At 39.7% G+C, this 11163-nt stretch overlaps 1 pseudogene; it reads left to right on the top strand.

Moving 5' to 3' along the window:
- Positions 1 to 10462: 10462 nt before the first annotated feature.
- Positions 10463 to 10562, top strand: LOC127099060 (uncharacterized; annotated as a pseudogene).
- The last annotated feature ends 601 nt before the right edge of the window (positions 10563 to 11163 follow it).

Raw genomic sequence — 11163 nt, 5'->3', positions numbered from 1 at the left:
TCTTTATGTCTTTTACTTTTGTAAAAAATCTTGTTATTAAACCTGTAAGTTAAGACCATAAAAAGATTGATTCTAATTTTAAGTTTGAATAGACCGACTTAGTCTTGACCCCTCTTTCTGCTTACTTTACATACCGATACCTGGGCAAATTAGCCAGACATGCTAAATAAATAAGAATCTATATCATGCATAAACAGACTCATTCCAGGCATGCAATGTAAATAAACAATAGAATAAAACATTAAAAATTAAATAACGATTAAAGAACCTGAATGCGTAATACAATGGTCTTGAACACTCCACCACAAGCCGGTAGGATTTGTTCTTGGATTCTTCAATTAAACAGTAAAATAAAACAAGGAAATAAAACTGGAATATAACGTAAGGTTAAATCCGGTATAAAGTTGCACAGTAGTTTCCGGTGTAGAAACTACTACGCGAAAAATATCTAAAAGCTAAGAACGGGGGAAAAATAAATTGCAAGGGAAAAAGAAAATAAAGCTTGCAAAATAAAATAAATAAAGTGGACGATGCTGGAAAGGAAGAAAAATAGGCAAAGGCGTGAAAAGTAAATTTGGCAGAGCTTCCGCAAAACTGAGCGTGCAAAAACTTGTGTTCTTTTGGTTTGTGAGATGGCTATTTATAATAGCCTTGGTAACTGCATTCCGTTTCTCCCATTCTTCAGCGTGGCTATATCCACGGCGTGCATATAGGAGACCAACTCCTTAACGTTATTCTTCAAGTCTTTCTGAGGGCGATACTTGCGCCAAAAAGGTAGTGGAGTTGTGTGACGCTCGTCACGCTATGTGTGACGTCCGTCACAAGTCTGTTTTGCGTGACGCTCGTCACGCACCCTGTGACGTCCGTCACAGGCACAGCGTTGATGACTTGTGCGCTTTGGGCTGGGCTTTGGCATTTGGTCATTTGTTTCCTTTTTATTGCTTTTTACACCTCTTTTCTCCCTTTTTCACTTTTGCTTCAAAATGGGTACCTGATGTAAAATAGAAAGAAATACTGCATAATATCTGATAAAATGGATAAATTAAAGTAAATGATAATATAATCTAATTAAATTAAGTCTTAAAATGTGATATAATTTCGTGTTATCAAACTCCCCCATACTTAAATCTTTGCTTGTCCTCAAGCAAATTCAGTATAGAACTTGTTAAAAGTTTTAGCCTGATGGAATTTTAAAGCGCACATCAATTCGTACTAGGTTGCCAATGGATTTTTGTTTAGGAGGACTTGAGTTTAATCTTGACATCAACAACTACCTTTACAACTTAGATAACCCTACCTTATGCCAATCAGTTCAAGTGCCCTATGATAGCTATCCTGGTTCCTTTAGTCTTATTTTACCCGTTTTCATTCTAGCGAAATCACATTAAGCCCTTTATCTTTTCGCGCACATAGTGGAGTAACCGGTTAGTGATTATGATCCGCATTTAGCTAGAAGTTCTGGTACATAAGTCGGATAACTTCATTATTCAGTCCATTGCAAATTGTGGGGGATCGAACCGTAGTCCGCCCTACCAAGTTCAGTACCAGATTCCTACTGAACCAATTCATAATGGATCTTTCGTATTGTGCTTTTACATGATCTGCAACCTTTAGAGTAAATGATCCGGTAAGGATCACCTAATTTGATTAGTGCATTTCTTGATATATTTATGTATCTCAGGTTACTTTGGGGATCATTCACTTATATTCATCGGCTCTCCACGTAGTTTGCTATTAAGATGGTGCTGACTTCTGTATAAACTACTTGGGGTTACCATAGAACTAAAAGTTCAAGGAGTTCGGTATAATAGGTACTTATCCTGATCTAACATATTGAGGTTCTCAGAGCGTTGTTATGGTAATGATTTTGTTTTGATTTCACTCAAATTTTATAAAGTAAGCAACCTTTATACTTATTGGGTGTGTTAAAATTTTTTGTTATGGCTCAAGAAAATTGAGGGAAATAGATAATAGAAAATTTTTCACATTCAGGACTTAACTTAAAAAATATATATATATATATTTTTTTTTTTTTTTTTATAGGGAAATAACAATGAAAAGGGAGAGTACATACTTAAAACAAGGATGAGAATGGAAAGAATAATGTTTCCCCCCCATACTTAAACTAAACATTGTCCTCAATGTTTTAAGGGAAAGAAATACAAGATGGAAAGGAAAAAGAAAATAACAACTAAGGCTGCCTTCCACCTCTGGTTCTTGGTCCTGGTGATCTTTGACGTATGTCTAAGCTGTCGAATCTGCTAAACAACTCAGTAAACCGCTGGTCGGTTATGGCATTCCGAGCATCCTGTTGCTGTTGCATTTGACGCATCATCTGCATCATCTCTGTATTCTGTGCCTGCATTCCATCGATAGCATCTATAATGTCATCGTTGGTCGCAGGCCTTCGTCGTCGACGACGTTGGGAGGATGGGCCGGCTGCATTACTGGAAGGGTTTAGCGGGACTGATTGTTGTGTTGGCGGATGATCACCTTGTTCCATTTCTGCAAACTCATCTGTTTGCTGGTTTGTTTGTGAAGGCTCGGTGGTTTCAGGAGCGCTAAGATCGTAGAGGTGGCGGTCCGGGTTTGTGACATCGGTTAGGGTGGTATTGGGTAGCACAACACTTGGGACTGCTTGGTTGTTCACCATAAGATAATAGCCTCCGCCTACTCTGTTTTTAATCAGGCGGCTGGAGCGGCAATAGCTGATATCCATAGACAGGGGAGGTAAGGATTCTAAAGTTTGCAGTTTATCCCCTAGGTTCAGGCCAAGTGCTATGGAGGTTATTAATCCACCAATTATAAAGGGTTGCCGGCCTCTAGCACATAAGGTGCGGATATGATGAAAGAGAAAAGAGGCGGCGTTTACCTTAGTATCCGGTTCGAAAACGCACTGGAGGAAAAATAACTCCTTCGAGTTAACCTTACTGTTGTTTGGTCTTCCAAAAAGTGTGTTTTGCAGGATACGGAGAAAATAACGGATGGTGGGGTTATGGATGTGGGAGAGAAGGAGTTCTTCCCAGTTGTAGGTATTTATACCGGAAATTTTCTTAAAAAGGTCGAAAACTAGAACTGTGTTCCAGTTTGAGGTTGGAGGGATTCTGGCATGCAGCAGACCTTCTGTGGGAAATTGTAGCATGGCACTCAATTCGCGTTGGGTTAGAGAGTACTCGGTGTTAAACATACGGAAGGTTGCCGTACCGGTTAGAAATTCACCTTCACCGGCGGGAGTGGTGTAGTCGTAAGAACTTAGGAATTCTAAGGTTAGGGAAGGGTAGGTGGGTTGGTTATGAGTGCAAAGGAAGGTTAAATCGGCTTTACGGAGCATCCACTCGATACCTTGGAGTAAGCCTAATTGTTGCAAGCAAGTTAAATCGGGGTACCTGGTGGGAGCGACGCCTCGCTGCTGGAAGCGCTCGAATTGCTCCTGCTGATAGTTGTCATCTCCGGATCGGAAGATGATATCTCCGAAATTTTGATTTCCCGCCATTGTGATGAATTTTTGAATGAGTGATTTGGAAAGAAAAAAGAAATGTATTTGATATGAGAGAATTGTTTTGTGGTGAATGAAGGAAGTTTTGGAGGGTATTTATAGGAGAAGGATTGGAAGGTAGAAAGGAAAAGTGGTTGAAAAGTAATTAAGTGTGGTAAATGAAAAGTGAATGGGGAATGTAAAGAATTAAAGTGTAACGTTCGTCTCCAACGGCTCCTTAACGTTCACTTGTCTGAAGGGTGTTACGCTCGTCACAGGGCTGTGACGCTCGTAACAGGCACTAAGCGTGCCGTTCGTCATGGAGTGTGTGACGCTCGTCACACCTCCTTTTTGGCAAGGCTTAGTAGCGCTTCATAGAATCACTTTGGTAGGTATTTAAATGTTTCATTTTGCTTATGATCATTTTTTAGTATGCAATTTTAATGCATTGTGCATGCTTACTTGCTTTGTATAATAATAATGGGTAACAACAGTAGAGCGTAACAGGCATTGCATAATAAAATTAACTAAACAGCTTCAATAAAAAGGATCATAATGTATTACAGGAAGGGAAAATAATAAAATGAAATAGAAATGAACATGAATTCAAATAACATTAATGAAAAAAATCTAGCTTAAAACTAAATAACTTAGAAAGGAAAAATAACTAAATTCCATCTATCTTCGGATCTCTGGCCGGAGGAGTAAAAGAGTTAACATGATGCCGTAACATACGTAACTGACTTGCCGTGCTGCTCATGTGTTCTAGGACTGCAAGTCTCAAGCTGTGGAAATCTTCCCTGAGGGCGTTTTGTTCTGACATCAAGGCTTCAATGACGGTTTTAATATCTGTTCCTGGCATATGATGCCGGAGATCAGGCATGGCTGATTCTTCGGTCAGGACAGGCTGAGGAGGAGGATCAATATCATGGTAGCCGGATGGACTCTGAGGGTCAGATTCAGCAAGAGAGATATGGTCAACATAGTGCTCATAGTCATCGCAAATCTCATAATCCTGGATGGATTCAGTGGATCCATCAGGAGTTGGGGTTTCATTCAGGTTATAGAGCCAGTTCCTTTGGTTATGAACACTAGTCCTAGGATCGGGCAGGGTGAATAGGCGGAGAACCTGGTTATCAATAACAAGCTCAAACTCATCAGACCCTATGTTTGCTATAAACATAGTGTTGAAGAGGAAAGGTATACTCATAGTGGTAATGCCACAAAAAGGGTTCAGGTCAAGCATAGGCTGACGTAATCCAATAGCATTACCTATCATAGTTATCAGGCCGCCTATTCTAATGGGTGCTCTCTCATCCTGGATAAGGTGGTCCAAATTAGCTAACATAAAAGTAGCACCGTTTACTGGACGGTTCTGGGAAGCACAAAATATGATGAAGAGTTCATCACGTGAAACTGAAGTACTATTTGGCTTCTTCCCAAATAAAGTGTGGGTCAGGATCTTATGGAAATAGCGAAAAGCCGGGTTATGTATGTTTCCAGAGAGAAACTCATGTTCTTCGGGCTCATCATTTCCAGTCAGCTTACCCCAAAAGTGTTCAAGCTCTCTATATTCAAAAAGTTCTTCCTGGCTTATAGTGAATGTATCAAAGGAGGTAGGAAAACCCAAAAGGTTGGTGAAGTCTCTAATATTAAATTGGTATTCCATATTGAACATTCTGAACTGGATAAAACCTCTGGTAATTCCTTTTCCATGGCTAGGTAGATAGATTAATGAACTAAGGAATTCTAGTGTGAGTCTCCGGTAGGTGGTGAAAGGTCTCAGGATAGGGGAGGTCTCCCATCCTATCTGATTCAGCAAAAACAGGACACTCTGTCTCAGTCCAAGGGCAGTCATAGCCCAATCATCAGCATATAAACTAGGTAGCATTTCTCTAGCGGCTAGTTCTTCAAACTTTCGTTTCTGAGCCATTCCTCTGAACTTGATACCCATACGATCAAAATGTCCCATCTGGTTAGTGTTAACTAGAGAAAAGAAAACATGAGTTTAAGTCAGGATTTGGCCAAATGCCGAAAGAAGAAAAGAATTATTATTATTATATATAGATATATTTTTTTTTTTGAATAAATCAATAATGAATACTAAATAGGAATTAAAAGAATAATTAAGAGAAAAATAGAGAAATGATAATAATAATAATAATAAAATAACAGATTAATTTGTGGGTTGTCTCCCACTAAGCGCTTTGTTTAAATGTCGCAAGCTCGACAAAGAAACTGTTAAATATTGTCTATGAGTCCTGGGGCGTTTCGTCTAAGTGTAGAATTTGCGAATCCTCGTTGGTTTCTGCATAGTGATAATGTTTCAGACGTTGCCCGTTTACGGTGAACGGTTCTGTAGATTGTCCTTTAATTTCTACCGCTCCACTGGGAAAGATTTTAGTGATATGAAAAGGTCCTGACCATCTGGATCGTAGTTTTCCCGGGAATAATTTTAGTCTGGAGTTAATATAATAGTACTGCGTCGCCTTGCTTGAAGATTTTCCTTGATATACGCTTATCATGCCATTGTTTTGTTCTTTCTTTATAGATTTTGGCATTTTCATAGGCGTCTCTTCTGAGTTCCTCTAATTCGTTTATGTCAAGGATTCTCTTTTCACCGGCGGCTTTATAATTCAAATTTAAATTTCTAATAGCCCAATAGGCTTTGTGTTCCAATTCTACCGGGAGGTGACAGGATTTTCCATAAATGAGCTTAAATGGGGTCGTCCCTATGGGAGTTTTATAAGCAGTTCGGTATGCCCATAAAGCTTCTGGTAATTTCAATGACCAATCTTTCCTTGAAGTGGCGACCGTTTTTTCTAGTATTTGCTTGATTTCTCTATTAGATACTTCCACTTGTCCACTGGTTTGAGGGTGGTAAGGTGTTGCTATCCTATGTCTCACTCCATATTTAAGTAGTAGTTTTTCGAGTACCTTGGATATAAAGTGCGATCCACCATCACTAACTACTATCCTTGGGATGCCAAATCTCGGAAATATTATATTTTTAAAGAGTCTAGTTACTACTCGGGTGTCATTAGTTGGAGAAGCTATAGCTTCGATCCACTTTGATACGTAGTCAACCGCCACGAGTATGTATTTGTTACCGAAAGAGGATGGAAACGGTCCCATGAAGTCTATTCCCCACACGTCAAAAATCTCTACTTCCAAAATACCTTTTTGTGGCATCTCGTCACGTCTAGATATGTTTCCCGTGCGTTGACATCTGTCACACTCCTTAATAGCCGCATGCACGTCCTTCCATATAGTTGGCCAATAAAAGCCAGCTTGTAGGATTTTAGAGCAGGTCTTGGATGTACTTGTGTGTCCACCATAAGGCGCGGAGTGACAGTGTTGGATTATATTTTCTACCTCTTCTTCGGGTACACATCGACGGAAAATACCATCGGGACCTCTTTTGAAAAGTAAGGGATCATCCCAGTAATAGTGTTTTATGTCATGGAAGAATCTTTTCTTCTGCTGGTAAGATAAAGTAGGTGGAACTATTCCGGCAGCTAAATAATTGACTAGATCAGCGTACCATGGTATGACAGATATAGCTAAGGTGGTTTCTACTTGCATGTCGGAGTTGTTCTCTTCCAAAGTAGCTATGAGTTTGTCATACGAGAAATCATCATTAATGGATGTTCTTTCTGGTTCAAGGTTCTCAAGTCTAGAGAGGTGATCTGCTACTACGTTCTCAGTTCCTTTCTTGTCCTTGATTTCTAAGTCGAATTCTTGTAGTAACAAGATCCATCTTAGGAGTCTAGGTTTAGCATCCTTTTTTGTTAGAAGGTACCTGATAGCAGCGTGATCGGTGTAAACTATTATTTTGGCTCCTACCAAGTAAGAACGAAATTTATCTAGCGCAAATACTACTGCTAGGAGTTCTTTCTCGGTTGTGGCATAATTCATCTGTGCTTCATCCAGGGTTCTGCTAGCGTAATATATAACATGGAGCTTTTTATCCTTTCTTTGTCCTAAAACAGCACCTACAGCATAATCACTGGCATCGCACATTATTTCGAATGGTTCATTCCAGTCTGGTGTCTGCATAATGGGGGCTGAGATCAATGCTTGTTTAAGAGTTTGAAATACTTTTAAACAGTTATCGTCGAATATGAATTCAGCATCTTTCATTAATAGTCCGGTTAAGGGTTTAGTTATCTTAGAGAAGTCTTTGATGAATCGTCGGTAGAAACCGGCGTGTCCTAAAAAGCTTCGTACTTCTCTCACGGTTCTTGGGGGTTGAAGATTTTCGATTACCTCTATTTTGGCTTTGTCTACTTCAATTCCTCTGTTCGAGATGATGTGTCCTAAAACAATTCCTTCTTGTACCATAAAGTGGCACTTTTCCCAATTAAGTACTAAGTTTACTTTTACACATCGTTCAAGAACTCTTTCCAGGTTTTCAAGGCATTCTTCGAAACTTTGTCCGTATACAGAAAAGTCATCCATGAATACTTCCATGATGTTTTCGAGAAAGTCGGCGAAAATCGCCATCATGCATCTTTGAAAAGTTGCAGGGGCATTACACAGACCAAACGGCATTCGTCTATACGCGAAGGTACCAAAAGGGCATGTGAATGTTGTCTTTTCTTGGTCATCAGGGTGAATTGGTATTTGAAAGAAGCCTGAATAACCGTCTAAATAACAGAAATGTGAATGTTTTGCTAATCGTTCTAACATTTGGTCAATGAATGGTAAAGGGAAATGATCTTTTCGGGTTGCTTTGTTTAGTTTCCTATAATCAATGCACATTCTCCATCCCGATTCGATTCGTTTAGTTATAGTTTCTCCTTTTTCGTTTTCAATAACGGTTATGCCTCCTTTCTTTGGTACAACGTGTACAGGACTGACCCATTTGCTATCAGATATAGGATATATAATACCTGCTTCTAATAACTTGGTTATTTCTTTCTTTACTACCTCACTTAGGATCGGATTTAGTCTTCTCTGGTGTTCCCTAGAGGTTTTACCGTCTTCTTCTAACATGATGCGATGCATACAAATAGAAGGGCTTATTCCTTTAAGATCGGTTATGTGGTATCCTAGTGCGGTTGGATATTTTCTTAAGATATGTAGGAGTTTTTCTGTTTCGAGTCTTCCTAGATCTGCATTGACTATCACAGGTCGTTCAAGTTTTAAGTCTAGGAATTCATATCTCAGATTTTTGGGAAGTGTTTTCAAATCAGGGGTTGGTTTGTTAAGACACTGCGTAGGATCTGGTGCTATTGCTAAGCATTGTTTAGATTTGTCTTCTAAAAGATAGTCTGATGATTTGTCTTCTCCTGACTCTGCTTCTTTTATGCATTCATCGATGATATCCATGAAGTAACATGTATCTTCTATTGCAGGTGCTTTCAAGAATTGGGAAAGAATGAATTCAATTTTCTCTTCACCTACTTCGAAGGTGAGTCTTCCTCGTTTTACGTCTATGATTGCACCGGCAGTTGCTAAGAATGGTCTTCCTAGTATAATAGGTGTAGTGTCATCTTCTCTAATGTCCATAATTGTGAAGTCAGTGGGGATGTAAAACTGACCTATGCGTACGGGAACGTTTTCAAGGATTCCTACAGGATATTTGATGGAACGATCTGCTAGTTGTACAGACATCTTGGTCGGTCTTAATTCTCCCATTTCCAGTCTCTTACATATGGATAAAGGCATAACGCTAATTCCGGCTCCTAAATCGCATAAGGCTTTGTCGATGACAAATTTTCCTATGTGACAGGGTATAGAGAAGCTACCTGGATCCTTGAGTTTAGGAGGCATGTTTTGGATTATAGCGCTACATTCGGAAGGGAGTGTAACGGTTTCGCTATCCTCAAGTTTCCTTTTATTAGAAAGAATTTCTTTTAAGAATTTAGCATATGAGGGCATCTGCGTAATAGCTTCGGTAAATGGAATTGTAACGTTTAATTGCTTAAGGAGATCGACAAATTTTCTAAATTGGCCTACATCTTTGGTTTTAACAAGCCTTTGAGGGTAAGGTATAGGTGGTTTGTAAGGTGGTGGAGGTACATAAGGTTCCTTCTTTTCTAGGGTATCCTTATTACTCTCTTCCTTTTCCTTAGGTTCACTTTCCTCAGTAGATTTCTTAGGGTTTTGGTTTTCTATCCTTGGATCAGACGGTCCTTCCACTTCCGTTCCACTTCTTAATATGATTGCATGAGCTTGGCTTCTCGGATTAGGTTGGGGCTGTCCAGGGAATGTACCAGTTGGTGCAGCAGTAGGTGCTTGTTGTTGAGCTACTTGAGATATTTGTGTTTCCAGCATTTTGTTATGGGTAGCCAAGGCATCTACTTTGCTTGCGAGTTGTTTAAGTTGTTCGCCAGTGTGTATGTTCTGGTTTAAGAAATCTTTATTGGTTTGTTGTTGGGAAGCTATAAATTTTCCATCATGATTTCCAAGTTGGATTTTCTAGGGGTATTATTGTTAGGATTTGGTTTCTGATATCCCGGAGGTATAGATGGGGTTTGATTCGGAGACTGTCCAGGTGCGTATAAAGCATTATTACTCTTATATGAAAAGTTTGGATGGTTCTTCCAATTTGGGTTATAGGTATTCGAATAGGGGCTTCCTTGAGCATAGTTTACTTGCTCTGTTTGGATTCCAGTCAAGAGTTGACATTCCGCAGGAGTGTGGCCTTGGATTCCACAGACCTCGCAATTCTGAGTTATAGCAACCACGGCGGTTGGTGGTGATACGTTTAAACTTTCAATTTTCTGGACCAAAGCATCCACTTTTGCATTGACGTGATCAAGGTTACTTATCTCGTACATGCCAGTTTTCGGTTGAGGTTTTTCCACTGTTGTCCGTTCGGTTCCCCACTGATAGTGATTTTGGGCCATGCTCTCGATAAGCTGGTAAGCATCAGCATAAGGTTTGTTCATTAATGCACCACCTGCAGCGGCGTCTATTGTTAACCTTGTATTGTATAAGAGACCATTATAAAATGTGTGAATTACTAACCAGTCTTCCAAACCATGGTGTGGGCAAAGTCTCATCATGTCTTTGTATCTTTCCCATGCTTCGAAAAGAGACTCGTTGTCTTTCTGTTTAAATCCGTTTATCTGGGCTCTTAACATAGCTGTTTTGCTTGGCGGAAAATATCGGGCAAGAAAAACTTTCTTCAACTCGTTCCATGTGGTGACTGAGTTGGAAGGGAGAGATTGTAGCCATCTTCTAGCGCTATCTCTTAATGAGAAAGGAAAAAGACGAAGTCGAATTGCCTCTGAAGTGACACCATTAGCTTTAACAGTATCAGCATATTGAACAAATACGGATAAATGAAGGTTTGGATCTTCGGTAAGATTTCCAGAGAATTGGTTCTGTTGCACAGCCTGCAACAGTGAAGGTTTAAGTTCAAAGTTGTTTGCTTCTATTGCGGGAGGAGCAATACTTGAATGCGGTTCATCTTGCGATGGAGCGGCGTAATCTCTAAGAGCACGAGCTGGTTCTGCCATCTCGGTTAAAGAAGGAAAAATGTTTTTGATATTAGGAAGGTTTATAGGAGGGAGATTGTTTTCAGCACGATATTCCCGAATTCGTCGTAAGACTCGGAGATATAGTTCGATATCGTTGATTCGTAAATAGAGCGGTTCGCCTTGAGAGCGAGTGCGTGGCATACAAATCAACGAAAGAAAGAATAGAAGGAAAAAGAAACCTTAGTCTCTACAGCG

The sequence above is a fragment of the Lathyrus oleraceus genome, chromosome 6 (assembly GCF_024323335.1).
Source record: "Lathyrus oleraceus cultivar Zhongwan6 chromosome 6, CAAS_Psat_ZW6_1.0, whole genome shotgun sequence".
NCBI lineage: Eukaryota > Viridiplantae > Streptophyta > Magnoliopsida > Fabales > Fabaceae > Lathyrus > Lathyrus oleraceus.
The sequence above is the reverse complement of the archived record's forward strand: the minus strand, read 5'-3'. Positions and strand labels throughout refer to the sequence as shown.